Consider the following 17,362-nt stretch of genomic DNA (forward strand, 5'->3'; position numbering starts at 1 on the left):
ACCTTAACTGATCAATAATTGTGACATTCTTCTTCTGGATAATAAGTCTTATGATTTCCCCACCATGTACCTTGTGACCCCCTCCTCTGCTAACAGTAGATAACATCCTTTTACTGTAATTTTCCTTTACCTACCCAAATCCTATAAAGCAACCCCTTCCCCATCTCTCTTCATTGATTCTCTTTTTGGACTCAGCCCACTTGCGCCCAAGTGAATAAACAACCTTGTTGCTCCCACAAAGCCTGTTGGTGGTCTCTTCACATGGATGCACTTGACATTTGGTGCTGTGACTTGGATCGGGGGACCTCCCTTGGGAGATCAATCCCCTGTCCTCCCACTTTTTGCTCTGTGAGGAGGATCCGCCTACTACCTCAAGTCCTCAGATCAGCCCAAGGAACATCTCACCAATTTTAAATCCGGTAAGTGGCCTCTTTCTACTCTCTTCTCCAACCTCTCTCGCTATCCCTCAACGTCTTTCTTCTTTCAATTTCGGTGCCACCCTTGAATCTCTCCTTTCCCTTAATTTCGGTTCCCTTTGTGGTAGAGACAGAGGAGACACGTTTTATCTGTGGACCCAAAACTTCGGCACTGCTCATGGACTCTGGAAGACAGTCTTCCCTTGTGTTTAATCACTGCAGGAACGCCTGCCTGATTATTCACCCATATTTCAGAGGTGTTCTATCACTGTGGGGATGCCTGCCTTGATCTTCCACCTTGGTGGCAAGTACCACTTCCCCTGGGTGGCAAGTACCGCACCCCCTCCCCCCATGTCTCTATCTCTTTTCTTTAAACTTACCTTTTTACTATGGGCAACCTTCTGCCCTCCATTCCTTCTTCTTCCCCCTTAGCCTGTGTTCTTAAAAACTTAAAACCTCTTCAACTCTCACCTGACCTAAAACCTAAGCATCTTATTTTCTTCTGCAACACCGCTTGGCCCCAATACAAACTTGATAATGGCTCTAAATGGCCAGAAAAGAGCAGTTTTGATTTCTCCATCCTACAAGATCTAGATAATTTTTGTCATAAAATGGGCAAATGGTCTGAGGTACCCTACATCCAGGCATTTTTCACATTTCATTCCCTCCCTAATCTCTGTTCCCAGTGCGACTCGTCCCAAATCTTCCTTCTTTCCCTCCCACCTGTCCCTTCAGTCCCAATCCCAAGCACCGGTGAGTCTTTTGAATATTCCTTTTCTACCGACCCATCTGACTTCTCCCCTCCTCCCCAGACTGCTCCTCCTCAGGTCACTCCCTGACAGGCTGAATCAGGCTCCATCTCTTCCTCAGCCTCCACTTCCCCACCCTACAACCCTTCTGTCATCTCCCCTCCCCACATCCGGTCAGGCTTACAGTTTTGTTCTGCGGCAAATACTCCCCCATCTGCCCAATAATTTCCTCTTCAAGAGGTGGCTGGAGCTGAGGGCATCATCAGAGTGCATGTTCAATTTTCTCTATCAGATCTTTCCCAAATTAATCAACACTTAGGCTCCTTCTTGTCAGACCCCCACCAAATATATACATGAATTCCAGTATTTAATCCAGTCTTACAATTTAACCTGGAGTGACTTAAATGTCATTCTAATTTCTACCCTCTCCCCAGATGAAAGGGAGAGAGTTTTTTCTCTAGCCCAGTCCCACACAGACACCCGCCGGCATCATGAGCCAGGCCTCCAGGAAGGCATTAGAGTGGTTCCCCAAGAAGATCCCCAATGGCACTATCAGGCAGGTTCCTCAGTTATAGCTAGGTGAGATTACATGATTTCCTGCCTAGTTGAAGGGCTTAAGACAGCATACAAATCTGTTATTTATGACAAACTTAAAGAAACTACCCAAGGTAAAGACAAAAACCCAGCCCAGTTCATGGCCTATTTGGCGGCTACCCTTAGACGCTTTACAGCCCTAGACCTTGAGGGGCCAGAAGGCTGTCTTATTCTTAATATGCTTTTTATCACCCGGTCAGCTCCTGACATTAGAAAAAGGCTTCAAAAATTTGAATCTGGCCCTCAAACCCCACAACAGGAATTAATCAACCTCGACTTCAATGTGTACAGTAATAGAGAACAGACAGCCAAGCAGCAACACATTTCTGAGTTATTTGCCTCTGCTGTGAGACAAAATCCAGCCGCACCTCCAGCACACAAGAACTTCAAAATGCCTAAACTGCAGTGGTCAGGCATTCCTACAGGACCTCCTCCCTCAGGATCTTCTCCCTCAGGATCTTGCTTCAAGTGCCAGAAATCTGGCCCGTGGGCCAAGGAATGCCTGCAGCCCAGGATTCCTCCAAAGTCATGTCCCATCTGAGCAGGGACCCACTGGAAATCAGACTGCCCAGCTCACCTGTCAGCCACTCCCAGAGCCCCTAAAGCTCTGGCCCAAGGGTCTCTGACTGACTCCTTATCAGACCTGCTAAGCGTAGCAGCTGACGACTGACGTTGCCCGATCACCTTGGAAGCCTCCTGGACCATCATGGATGCCGAGCTTCGGGTAACTCTCACAGTGGAGGGTAAGTCTGTCCCCACTCCACATTACCGTATTTTCAAGGACTTGTTTCCCTTTCCCCCATAACCATTGTGGGTATTGATGGCCAGGCTTATAAACCTCTTAAAACTCTCCAAATTTGGTGCCAACTTGGACATTTTTTTTTTTTTTTTTGAGACGGAGTCTCACTCTGTCACCCAGGCTGGAGTGGAGTGGCATGATCTTGGTTCACTGCAAGCTCTGCCTCCGAGGTTCATGCCATTCTCCCACCTCAGCCTCCCAAGTAGCTGGGACTACAGGCACCCGCCTCCTTGCCTGGCTAATAAGCACTCCTTTTTAGTTATCCCCACCTGCCCAGTTCCCTTATTAGGTTGAGATGTTTTAACAAAATTATCCGCCACCCTGACTATTCCTGGATGAGCCACATCTCATCGCCACCCTTCTTCCCGACCCAAAGCCTCCTTCACGTCTTCCTCTTGTATCCCCCAACCTTTACCCACAAGTATGGGATATCTCTACTCCCTCCTTAGCAACCGATCACATACCCATTACTATCCCATTAAAACCTAATCACCCTTACCCCGCTCAACACCAGTGTCCCATCCCACAACAGGCTTTGAGGGGACTAAAGCCTATTATCTCTCATCTGCTACAGTATGGGCTTCTAAAGCCTCCAAACTCTTCTTAACATTCCCCCATTTTACCTGTCCAAAAACCAGACAAGTCTTACAGGTTAGTTCAGGATCTGTGCCTTATCAACCAAATTGTTTTGCCTATCCACTCTGTGGTGCCCAACCCATACACTCTTTTGTCCTCAGTACCTTCCTCCACAACTCAGTATTCTGTTCTTGATCTTAAAGATGCTTTTATTCACTATTCCCCTGCACCCCTTGTCCCAGCCTCTCTTTGCTTTTACCTAGACTGACCCTGATACCCATCAGTCCCAGCAACTTACCTGGGCTGTACTGCCACGAGGCTTCAGGGACAGCCCTCATTCTTTCAGCCAAGCTCTTTCTCATGATTTACTTTCTTTCCACCCCTCTGCTTCTCACTTTATTCAATATATTGATGACTTTCTACTTTGTAGCCTCTCCTTTAAATCTTCTCAACAAGACACCCTCCCACTCCTTCAACATTTATTCTTGAAACCATTATATAAACTCACAAAGGGAAACATAGCTGACCCCATAGATCCTAAATCCTTTCCCCACTCCTCTTTCCGTTCCTTGAAAACAGCTCTAGAAACTGCTCCCACACTAGCTCTCCCTGACTCATCCCAACACTTTTCATTATACACAGCCGAAGTGCAGGGCTGTGTAGTCGGAATTCTTACACAAGGACTGGGACTGCACCCTGTAGCCTTTTTGTCAGAACTTGACCTCACTGTTTTATGCTGACCCTCATGTTTGCGTGTGGCACCTGCCACTGCTCTAATACTTTTAGAGGCCCTTAAAATCACAAACTATGCTCAACTCACTCTCTACAGTTCTCATAACTTCCAAAATCTATTTTCTTCCTCACACCTGATACATACACTCTCTGCCCCCTCCCCCAGCTCCTTCAGCTATACTCACTCTTTGTTGAGTCTCCCACAGTTACCATTGTTCCTGGCCCAGACTTCAATCCAGCCTCCCACATTATTCCTGATACTACACCTGACCCCCATGACTGTATCTCTGTGATCCACCTGGAATTTCAACTTCTGTCACAACCTTCCATAGTCTTTCTAATGACTTTCTTGCTAGCATTACAGATCTATCACAAACTTTATCAGTCCTTTGGGACCAGGTCGATTCCTTAGCCGCAGTTGTCCTCCAAAATCACTGAGGCCTTGACCACTCACTGCTGAAAAAGGAGGACTCTGCATATTTTTAAATGAAGAGTGTTGTTTTTATTTAAATCAATCCAGCCTGGTATATGACGACATAAAAAAGCTTAAAGATAGGACCCAAACACTCACCAGCCAGGCAAATAGTTATGCTGGATCTACCTGGGCACTTTCTAACCGGGTGTCTTGGCTCCTCCCTATTCTTAGTCCCCTGGTACCTGTTTTTCTCCTTCTCTTATTCAGGCCTTTTGTCTTTCGTTTAGCCTCTCAATTCATACAAAACCGCATCCAGGCCGTCACCAGTCATTCCATATGGCAGTTGCTGTTTCTAACAACCCCATGGTACTATCTTGTGCCCCAAAATCTCCCCACAGCCTAAACTTCTATTCCTCATCCTATTATACTCCTTCTCACCTTTAGGACTAAGCCAATGATGAACTGCTGGCAATATCCGGACAAGACCAACCTTCCATGCAGCGCCCCCTCCAAACGGCTGTCTAAACATACTTCCAGGCCTGCTTCACCCGTTCCTCTAAACCATAATCTCTTAGGACCTGCTGTCTATAAAAACAACTTACTTCAGGCCTTGTCCTCCAAAATTTTCCCCACCTCCAAAATCAAAGACCTCTGAATTAAAAATCTAAAACACTGTCAAATCCATGCTCACAGTGTCCTCAGGCCTACTCATATAGAAATGACCAGCAATATGCATATACAGAACCAGTTCCACATATCTGGCACTCAGGTCAACATCCAGGACAACACATGGTCTGTCATTGGTTGTTAGAAGGCCCTGGACATTTCTCTCTTGGCCAGTCCCAACTTATTTCAGGAGACAGGCACTATTGTACTTATTATTTTTCCTGTATAACGTCTGCAATAAGGACTATTGAACTCCTCCATTCAAAACACCACTCATACCTTTGGGAAAAAGGTAATATAATAGACTTTTGGCTCGATGCCAGGGGATCCTATTTGTCCATGATGGAAAATGGGGACAAAAGACCTTGGTATATAAAACATTATTCCTACCTTGGCCTAAAAACTCACTGCCACCTACCTTAAAGCTATTATGCTTAATTGCTATTTTTAGATAATTTATTCTATTAGGACAATTCCAAGCTCAAAAATATGCTAACTGATGCCTTGTTAGCCACATAAAATTGTACCCAAAAACTTTCTAGACCAACTCACTATAAAATTAAATTTTCTTTAGGTGTTCATGCTGCCCCTAAGTCATGCCTGAAGCAGCCCTGAAAAACATCGCCCCTGTCCCAATAATCCCCAGTAAAAACTTATATTTTCTTTATCTTTTCTTATAACTTTATATTTTATAAATAAAAAGACATGAATGTCAGGCTTCTGAGCCGAAGCTCAGCCATTGTAACCCCTGTGACTTGCACATATGTGTCCAGACGGCCTGCAGGAGCCAAGAAGTCTGGGGCTGCTGAAAAACCACAAAAGAAGTAAAATAGCCAGTTCCTGCCTTAACGGATTAACCAACATTCCACCATTCCACCATTGTGACTTGTCCCTGCCCTACCTTAACTGATCGATCGACCTTGTGACATTCTTCTTGACAATGAGTCTTATGATCTCCCCACCATGTATCTTGTGACCCCCTCCTCTGCTAACAATAGATAATCACCTTTTACTGTAATTTTTCATTACCTACCCAACTCCTATAAAGCAACCCCTTCCCTATTTCCGTTTGCTGACTCTCTTTTCAGACTCAGCCCACTTGCACGCAGTGAATAAACAACCGTTTGTTCACACAAAGCCTGTTGGTGGTCTCTTAACACGGACACGTATGACATCTGCTCACCCACCTCTAATACTGCAGATTGAACAGTTCCCTTTAGAAAGCCCTTCCTGATGTTGAGCTAAAATGTCTTCCTGTCATGTCCGTTCATTAGTAGAATCAACATTTTATCCAAACGAGGCTGATTAAACCAGAGGTTTATGCAAAGGTATATGCATCAAAGATAGTGATTTCCTGAGTGGAAGACTTAAATACCAGCTAAGAGTGATTACATAAAGCATGGACCTTTTATCTCTATAGAAAAAACACTACCTGACAATATTTCAAGTTAGAATTTTGCTTTTTTTCCCCTCAAGTCAGGGTCTCATTTGTCACACAGACTGGAGTGCAGTGGTGCGATCATGCCAGCTAGGTTTTAAATTTTTTGTAGAGACAAGGTCTTGCTATATTGCCCAGGTCGGTCTGGAGCTCCTGGGCTTAAGGGATCCTCCTGCCTTGGCCTCCCAAAGTGCTGGGATTACAGGTGTGAGCCACCTTGCCCAGCCCAAATTAGGATTTTTCTGGAGTGTATATTAGAACTTTCCTCAAAGGCAGCAAATGTTTCAAAAGTTCACACCCTTTAACTCAATAATTACACATCTAGGAATCTTATCCTCTGAAAATAGTATAGGATGAAAAACCTTTTTTGCACAAAGTTTTGTTTGTTTTTTTAACCACGTTTCTTTTAAAATGTTATCAAAAGAAAAAAAACAACCAAAAATGTTCCTCAGAAGCAATATGTCAATTCTGAATACAGATAAACAACTAGGCAAACACTTAAAATGAAGTTTACAGATTTTCTTAAAACATGATGAAATACTTGAGTATTCAACGGATATTCAAAGGCTCAGCTTCTTCTTTTTTTTTTTTTGAGACGGAGTCCCGCTCTGTTGCCCAGGCTGGAGTGCAGTGGCCGGATCTCAGCTCACTGCAAGCTCTGCCTCCCGGGTTTACGCCATTCTCCTGCCTCAGCCTCCCGAGTAGCTGGGACTACAGGCGCCCGCCACCTCGCCCGGCTAGTTTTTTGTATTTTTTTTTAGTAGAGATGGGGTTTCACCGTGTTAGGCAGGATGGTCTCGATCTCCTGACCTCGTGATCCGCCCGTCTCGGCCTCCCAAAGTGCTGGGATTACAGGCTTGAGCCACCGCGCCCGGCCAAGGCTCAGCTTCTATATAAAAAAAGTCTAACTGAGAGTAAGGGGATCCATAACAGAAGCCTAGCCCACTGCTCCCCTACACATAACCCCCCACAATCTTCTGGGCCTGTTTTTTGTTTGTCTGTTTTTTTATGAGACAGAGGTTCACTCTGTTGCCCAGGCTAGAGTGCGGTGGCGCAATCTCAGTTAACTGCAACTCTGCCTCCCTGCTTCAAGCAATTCTCCTGCCTCAGACTCCCCAGTAGCTGGGATTACAGGTGTGTGCCACCATGCCCTGCTCATTTTTGTATTTTTAATAAAGATGGAGTTTCACCCTGTTGGCCAGACTGGTCTCAAACTTCTGACCTCAAATGATATGCCCACCTTGGCTTCCCAAAGTGCTGGGATTACAGGCGTGAGCTACTGCATCCGGCCCTTTTGTGTTTAGCTTTGTGGATTTTTTTTTTTTTAAGATGGAGTCTCGCTCTGTCGCCCAGGCTGGACTCCAGTGGTGCGATATCGGCTCACTGCAAGCTCCACCTCGGGTTCATGCCAATCTCCCGCCTCAGCCTTCCGAGTAGCTGGTGCCCACCACCACACCCAGCTAATTTTGTTTTTGTATTTTTAGTAGAGACGGGGTTTCACTGTGTTGGCCAGGATGGTCTCCATCTCCTGACCTTGTGATCTGCCCTCCTCGGACTCCCAAAGTGCTGGGATTACAGGCATCTGCCACTGTGCCCGGCTGTTTGTTTTGGTTTTTTTTGAGACAGAGTTTCGTTCTTGTTGCCTAGGCTAGAGTGCAATGGTGTGATCTCGGCTCACCACAATCTCTACCTCCTGGGTACAAGCGATTCTCCTGCCTCAGCCTCCCAAGTAGCTGGGTCTACTTGAGAGTAGCTGGGATTACAGGCATGCACCACCACGCCTGGCTAATTTTGTATTTTAGTAGAGACAGGGTTTCTCCATGTTGGTCAGGCTGGTCTCGAACTCCCAACCTCAGGTGATCTGCCTGCCTCAGCCTTCCAAAGTGCGGTGGTGTGAGCCACTGCACCCGGCCAAAAAAAAATTTTTTTTTTTAAGACAGGGTCTCACTATGTCACCAGGTTGCAGTGCAGTAGTGCAATCTCAGCTCACTGCAGCCTCCATCTCCTCTGGCTCCGTGATCCTCCCACCTCGACCTCCCAAGTAGCTGAGTCTAGAGGTGTGCCCACCATGTCTGGCCAATGAATCTTAAAAACATAACTTTAAGAAAAAGAGACAAGTTACAAGAGAACATACTATGATTCTATTGATACAGAATTCAATATTAGGCAAAAAAATATTTTTAGAGACACATGTTAGTGATAAAACCCTAAAGTAACAGAAAAATTAAAGGATAGTTACCTCTGGAGAGGAAGAGGCATAAGACCTCTAAGGTATTAATGATATTCAATTGTGAAGCTACGTGGTGGGTATAGGGATATATATTTTATTATTTATGCATATACATTTTATACAATTTTGGATTTATGATATATGCAATAATAATTTTTAGATAAATTAAAGTATTACCTTTTTATTGTGGTAAAAAACCAGAACATTAAATTTGCCATCTGAGCTATGTTTAAGCATATAGTTTGGGGCTGGGCACGGTAGCTCATGCCTGTAATCCCAGTGCTTTGGGAGGCTGAGGGAAGAGGATCACTTTAGCCAAGGATTTTGAGACAAGCTTGGGCAACATGACGAAACCCCGTCTCTACCAAAAAAATACAAAGGAATTAGCTGGGCATAGTGGTGTGCACCTGTAGTCCCAGCTACTCAGGAGGCTGAGGTGGGAGGATCATTTGAGCCTGGGAGGCAGAGGTTGCAGTGAGCTGAGATTAATGCCACTGCACTCCAGCCTGGCCGACAGAGCAAGACTGTCCCAGAAAAACAAACAACAAAACAAAACAAAACAAACCTACCTTAGAGTTTGGTAGTGTTAAGTATATTCAATTTTTAAATATTTGTTTATTTATTTATTTATTGAGACAGACTATCGCTCTGTAGCCAGGGCTGGAGTGCAGCAGCGCGCTCTCAGCTCACTGCAAGCTCCGCCTCCTGGGTTCACGCCATCCTCCTGCCTCAGCCTCCTGAGTAGCTGGGACTACAGGTGCCTGCCACCATTCCCGGCTAACTTTTTGTATTTTCAGTACAGGGTTTCACCATGTTAGCCAGGATGGTCTCAATCTCCTGACCTTGTGATCTGCTCTCCTCGGCCTCCCAAAGTGCTGGGATTACAGGTGTGTGCCACCACGCCGGGCTATATTCACATTGTTGTACAACAGATCTCTAGAACTTTTTATCTTGAAGAACTGAAACTTTATACTCATTAAACACTAATTCAGCCTTTCCTCTCCCCTAGTCCTTGGCAACCACCTTTTCATTTTGTTTCTATGATTTTGACTATTTTAGATACCTCACATAAGTAGAATCATACAGTCTTTTTCCTCTCGTGACTGGCTTATTTCACTTACCTTAATGTCCTCAAGGTTCATCCAGATGGTAGCTTGCGACAGGAATTCCTTCCCTTTTACGGCTGCATAATATTCCACTGTATGTATATACCACATTTTCTTTATCTATTCATTTTTTACAGACATTCGGATTCTTTCACCTCTTGGCTATTGTGAATAATGCTGGAATGAACATAAGTTCAAATGTCTCTTCAAGATCTTGCTTTGAATTCTTTTGGTTACATACACGGAAGTGGGATTGCTGGATCATACTGTAATTCTATTTTTAATTTTTTGAGGAACCTCCATACTATTCTCCATAATAGCTGCACCGTTTTTTAAAATTAATTTATTTATTTGAGATGGAGTCTCGCTCTGTCACCCAGGCTGGAGTGCAGTGGCATGATCTCGGCTCACTGCAACCTCTGCCTCCCGGGTTCAAGCAATTCTCCTGCCTCAGCCTCCCGAGTAGCTAAGATTACAGACGCATGCCACCATGCTCAGCTAAGTTTTGTATTTTTAGTACAGAGGGGGTTTCACCATGTTGGTCAAGCTGGTCTCAAACTCCTGACCTTGTGATCTACCTGCCGTGGCCTCCCAAAGTGCTGGGATTACAGGCATGAGCCACCACACCCGGCCCAGCTTCACTATTTTAAATTCCTACTAGCAGTATATAAAGATTCCAATTTCTCCATATCCTCACCAACGTTTTTTTTTGTTCTTTTGATAACCGCCATCCTAATAGGTGTGAGGTGATATCTTATTGTGGTTTCGGTTTGCATTTCTCTTACAATTAGTTATTTTGAGCATCTTTTTACATGCTTGCTGGTTATTTGTATGTCTTCTTTGGAAAACTGTCTATTCAAGTTATTTTGTCCATTATTAAACTGGATTGTTTTTGTTACTGTTGTAGAGTTCTGGAAGTTCCTTGTGTATTCTGGATATTAACCCCATATATATATAATTTTTTTTTCCCTCTTTGAGACAAGGTATGGCTCTGTTGCCCCAGCTGGAGTGCAGTGGCACGATCACAACTCACTGCAACCTCCACCTCCTAGGCTCAAGCAATCCTCTCACCCTCAGTTACCCAAGTAGCTGGGACAACAGGCACATGCCATCACACTAGGCTAATTTTTGTATTTTTTTGTAGAGATGGGGTTTGCCATGTTGTTCAGACTGGTCTCGAACTCCTGAACTCAAGTGATCCACCTGCCTCGGCCTCCCAAAGTGCTGGGATTACAGGTGTGAGCCACCACGCTCAGCCCAGATATATGATGTGCAAATATTTTCTTCCATTCTGTAAGCTGCATTTTCACTGTGTTTCCTTTAATGTACAGTTTTAAAGTTCGATATATTCCTGGCCAGGCGCAGTGACTCACGCTTCTAGCACTTTGGGAGGCTGAGGGAGGTGGATGGCCTGAGCTCAGGAGGTCGGGATCAGCCTGGGCAACGCGGTGAAACACCGTCTCTACTAAAATACAAAAAATTAGCCAGGCATGGTGGTGGGCGCCTGTAATCCCAGCTACTCAGGAGGTTGAGGCAGGAGAATCACTTGAACCCAGGAGGCAGAGGTTGCAGTGAGCCGCGATCATGCCATTGCACTCCAACCTGGGTGACAGAGCAATACTCCATCTCAAAAAAAAAAAAAAAATTAAAAAAAAAGAAAAAAGTTTGATGTACTCCCATTTGTCTAGTGTTGCTTTTGTTGCATATATTTTTGGTGTCATATTCAAGAAATCATTGCAAAATCCAGTGTTCTGAAACTATGTTTTCTTTTCTTTTTTTTTTCTTTTTGAGACAGGGTCTCGCTGTCGCCCAGGCTGGAGTGCAATGGCACAATCTTGGCTGACTACAACATCTGCCTCCCGGGTTCAAGTGATTCTCTCACCTCAACTTCCCAAGTAGGTGCGATTATAGGCATGAGAGATCGCATCAGTTAATTTTTTTGTATTTTTAGTAGAGACAGGGTTTTGCCATGTTGGCCAGGTTGGTCTCAAACTCCTGGCCTCAAGTGATCCACCTGCCTCGGCCTCCCAAAATGCTGGGATTACAGGCATGAGCCACCACGCCTGGCCTGAAGTTATATTTTCTTCTAGGAGTTTTAGATCTTATAGTTAGGACTTTAATCCATTTTTTTTTTTTCTTTTCTTTTCTTTTTTTTGAGACGGAGTCTTACTCTGTCACCCAGGCTGGAGTACAGTGGTACAATCTCGGTTGACTGCAACCTCCACCTCCTGGGTTCAAGCAATTCTCCTGCCTCAGCCTCCCAAGTAGCTGAGATTACAGGTGCTTGCCACCATGCCTGATTAATTTTTGAATTTTTAATAGAGACAGGGTTTCTTTCACCATGTTGGCCAGGCTGGTCACGAACTCCTGACCTCAGGTGATGCACCCACCTTGGCCTCCCAAAGTGCTGGGATTACAGGCATGAGCCACCACGCCTGAACATTTTGAGTTAATTTTTGTATGGGGTATACGGTAAGGTTCCAACTTCATCTTTTGCATGTGGATATTCAGTTTTCCCAACACAGACTATCCTTTCCCCCATGTGTAGTCTTGGCACTCTTGATGAAGATCATTTGGCCATATACACAATGGTTTATCTATGTGTGTATACCAGTACCATACCTTCTTTTTTTTCTTTTTGAGATGGAGTCTTGCTCTGTTGTCCAGGCTGGAGTGCAGTGGCACGATCTTGGCTCACTGCAACCTCCACCTCCCGGTTCAAGCGATTCTCCTGCCTCAGCCTCCCAAGTAGCTGAGACTACAGGTGCGTGCCACCACACCCGGCTAATTTTTTTGTAATTTTAGTAGAAGCGGGTTTTCACTGTGTTAGCAATGATGGTCTCGATCTCCTGACCTGGTGATATGCTGAGTCTGTCCCGCAGACTCTGGCTGGGCAACAGATGAAAGAAGTACACTGACACAGGTATTTTGACAGCACAGCTAGGGTACCTCATGGCTCAGCACCACTGACGAGAGAGTGCAGCAGCTGCTGAGAGAGTGCAGTCCCAATAAGCTGGCCCTGCTCACACTTATTTAGTACATATTTAATGACAAAGGGTTGGAGCAAACACAATTTGTGGGTAATAAACATTGTTGACCCCCCAAGTAGAGAGCAGTCCTGTGCTCAAATGATCAAAGGTTGGTTTCTGGAGATAGGAGTAAACAAATTTATCTAGGTAAGTTTCTTTACATTCCCTTGTTATCTGCCCTTTGCTCTCAGGCTCCGGATAAGAGAATTTGACTGCCTTCAGCCATAATTACCTTCTGAAGCTTTGGGAAAACCTCCCGGCCTTCCAAGAAGGTTTGCGTCTTTCCCTATAACTTTTTCTTACAACTTTTCCTGCCACCCTGACTGAACTCCTACAGTGATCCACCCCTCAGCCTGCCAAAGTACTAGGATTACAGGCATGAGTCACCACACTTGGCCTTTTTTTTTTTTTTTCCCTGAGTCAGTCTTACTCTTTGGCGCAGACTGGAGTCCAGTGGCATGATCATGGCTCACTGCAGCCTCAACCTCCTGGGATCAAGAGATCCTCCTACCTCAGCCTCCTAAGTAGCTGGGGCTACAGGCCTACACCACCCCAGCTGCCTAACTTTTTTGGTTTTTTTTGAGACAGAGTCTCACTTTGTCACCCAGGCTGGAGTGCAGTGGTGTGATCTCGGCTCACTGCAAGATCCGCCTCCCGGGTTCATGCCATTCTCCTGCCTCAGACTCCCAAAGTGCTGGGATTACAGGCGTGAGCCACCATGCCTGGCCTTCAGCTGGCTAATTTTTTAAATTTTTTGTAGAGATGGGGCCTCACTATGTTGTCCAGACTGGTCTTGAGTGCCTAGGCTCAAGCGATCCTTTCACCTCGGCCTCCCAAAGCGTTGGCATTACAGGTGTGAGCCGCTGTGCTGGCCTTATATATATACTCTGATGCTAACCTTTTGTTAAATATATGGCAGATAGCTTTTCCAACTATTCTGCTTGCATTTGAATGTTATTTATGGAGTCTGGGGTGGTTGTCATAAAGTGTAAACTATTGTTTTAGTAAAATGTATCAATTTTTTCTTTGTTGTCTATGTTTTTAATATTATTAAGCTTTGTTTTTTCTAAGATCATAAAGATATGCTCAGATATTTTCTTCCCAAGTTTTACCTTTCCATGTTTAGTCCATTCAAATTTTTGTTTTTGTGTTGAGTGTGAGGAATATTACACATGAAAACTGGCCCAACATCATTTATTATTAAAGTCCATCTTTTCCCCACTAGTATTTAATGCCTCCTTTAATACACATCACGTTCTCACAAATGCCATGGTCTACTTCTGAAATCTATTTTGTTCCACAGTTCTTTTTACCAATTACTATACCCATAGCATACAATCTAATAACCATAGTGTTGAATTGTTCTTTAATATCTGATAGGGTGTATCATCTACTTTTTTTCAAAGCTAATAAATGTTAGCAATTATTATTATTACTATTTGTACACCTTTAGACTTCCTTATGATTTTAAAATCACCTTGTCAAGTTATTTGAAAAATCTCATTAGGGTATTGATTAGAATTTCATTAAATTTATAGACTACTATGGAAAGAACTGATACATTTAAAATGCTGAGTCTTCTGATCTATGAACATGGTATGTATTTATGCATTTATTCAAATTTCCTTTTATATTTCTCAATAAAACATTAGCATTTTCTCTACAAAATTCTTGAACATTTTAATTAGTATGTCTCTAGGTATTTACCGTTTTTGTTACTGTTGCAAATATCTTTATATTCTATTACCTTTTCTAATTGCTTAATTAGAATGCTGCTCTTGTATTCAGCAATTTTGCTACACTTTCCTATTAGTTCCAATGGTTTTCCACTTGATTCTGTTGGGTTTCCCCATATCCTTGGCAACCTTTGCCTGTTGTCTGTTGCCATTGCCAAACTTTAATTTTTTCCAGTCTTCTAGTAGAAATGTTACTTCATTATGGTTTTGCTTTTCCTTTATTATTAGTGAAGCTGAATATATTTTCATATTTATTGATTCTTCTAGTTTCCTCTTCCATGAATGAATTGGTTGTTCATCTTTTACCCATTTTTAAAAAATGTTTTAATTTTTTTTGTAGAGATAGGATTTCACCATGTTGCCTAGGCTGGTCTCAAACTCCTGGGCTCAAGCAATTCAACCGCCTCAGTCTCCCAAAGTGCTGGGATTACAGGAATCAGCCACCATGCCCAGCCAATCTTATTCTTTTTTTTTTTTTTTTTTTTTTTTTTGAGACAGAGTCTTGCTCAGTCGCCCAGGCTGGAGTGCAGTGGCGCAATCTTGGCTCACTGCAAGCTCCGCCTCCTGGGTTCACGCCATTCTCCTGCCTCAGCCTCCCTAGTAGCTGGGACTACAGGTGCCTGCCACCAGGCCCAGCTAATTTTTTGCAGTTTTAGTAAAGATGGGGTTTCACCATGTTAGCCAGGATGGTCTCGATCTCCTGACCTCGTGATCCACCTGCCTCCACCTCCCAAAGTGCTGGGATTACAGGCGTGAGCCACCGCGCCCGGTCCCAATCTTATTCTTTATGGTTTATACTGTGTCTTTAAAAATTCTTTCTGGCTGCCTGGTGGCTCACGCTTGTAACCCCAGCACTTTGGGAGGACAAGGCAGGTGGATCACTTCAGGTCAGGAGTTCAGAACCAACCTGGCCAACATGGTGAAACTCTGTCTCTACTAAAAATATAAAAATTAGCTGGGCATGAGGACTTGCGCCGGTAATCCAAGCAACTTGGGAGGCTGAGGCAGAAGAACTGCTTGAACCTGGAAGGTGGAGGTGAGCCGAGATCGCACCACTGCACTCCAGCGTGGCTGAGAGAGAGAGATTCCGTCTCAAAAAAAAAAAAAAAAGTGGCAAAGAATATCAACAGAGTTTTCACAAGAGAAAACACAAATGGCTAAGCTGAGCACAGTGGCTCACACCTGTAATCCCAGCACTTTGGGAGGTGAGGTGAAAGGATCGTTTGAGCCCAGGAGTTCAAGACCAACCTCGGCAATCTAGTAGACCATTTATATTTAAAAAATAATGAAAATAGGGCCAGGTGTGGTAGCTCATGCCTGTAATCCCAGCACTTTGGGAGGCCAAGGCAGGTGGATCACCAGAGGTCAGGAGTTCAAGACCAGCCTAGCCAACATGGTGGAACCCTGTCTCTACTAAAAATACAAAAAGTAGCCGGGCGTGATGGCGCACGCCTGTAGTTCTAGCTACTCAGGTGGCTGAGGCAGGAGAATCTTTTGAAAAATCTGGGATGTGGAGGTTGCAGTGTGCTGAGATCGTGCCACTTGAGGAATAAGACTCCGTCTCAATCAATCAATCAATCAATAAAATACAAATAGCTCTTAAACATATAAGAAGTTTCTAACCTCTCTCATAAGAGAAATACAAATGAAGATAACAGACGTCACTGGCAAAACTTGATGACACAGTAAGTTGGCGAATGTGTGAATAGGCATCCTTATACACCGCCTGTGAAACATAAACTGATGCAACTTCTATCACCAATTTGGCAACATTTATCAAAAGTACAACTGAGCATAGCCTTCAACATAGAAATTCTAGTTCTATTAAGCATATTCTGAGAGTGAAAAAAAAAAGAGAAATTCTAGTTCTAGAAATTTAATTCAACAACATGTGCAGTCCTAGCACACATGCAGAATGGAATACTGATATTGATCGCAGTGTTATTCATACTGTCAAAAATTTAAACTACTAAAATGTCCATTAAGAGAAATCTTGTTAAATAAATTCTGGTCCATCTATACAATAGACACTGTAATGAACAGACTCTAAGATGGTCCCAATTATCTCTGCTTCCTGGAACTCATGCTGGTAATCCCCTCCCATTAGGTGTGGGTTGGACATGTAACTTCTTCTAACACACAATCTGGCAAAGGTGACAGGATGTCACTTTCATGATTATATTACACAAGATCATGACATATTATTATTTTTTGAGACAAGGTCTGGCTCTATTGCCGAGGCTGGAGTGCAGTGGTGCGATGTTGGCTTACTGTAACCTCCACCTCCCAGTTTCAAGTCATCCTCTCACCTCAACCTCCTGAGTAGCTGGGACTATCATGACTGGCTAATTTTTGTATATTCTGTAGCAACAGTGTTTTTCCATGTTGCCCATGCTGGTCTCAAACTCATGAGCTCAAGGGATCCATCTGCCTCAGTCTCCCAAATTGCTGGGATTATAGGCGTTAGTCACTGCACCTGGCCAAGATCATGACAGCTATCTTGATAGCCAACTTCCTTCCTTGATGTCTTTGATGAAGCTAGCTGCCATGTTTTGACTACCCCAGGGAGAGAGTCAACTGGCAAGGAATTGAGAGTTGGTTTCCACCCAAAAGCCAACAAGAAACTGAGGCCCTCAGTCCTACAACCCATAGAGAATTGAATTCTGCCAATAACCGTGTGAACATGGAAACAGATCTTTTCTCAGTCAAACCTTGGGATGAGACCACAACTCTGGGTGGCACCTTGATTGCAGCCTTGTGAGAGATCCTGAAGCAGAGGACCTAGATAAGCTGTGCCTAGACTCATGACTTACAGAAACTGTGAGACAGTAAATGTGTTTTTTTCAGCCACTATGTTGTTACACAGCAATAGATAA

The sequence above is a fragment of the Chlorocebus sabaeus genome, chromosome 1 (genome assembly GCF_047675955.1).
Source record: "Chlorocebus sabaeus isolate Y175 chromosome 1, mChlSab1.0.hap1, whole genome shotgun sequence".
Taxonomy (NCBI): domain Eukaryota; kingdom Metazoa; phylum Chordata; class Mammalia; order Primates; family Cercopithecidae; genus Chlorocebus; species Chlorocebus sabaeus.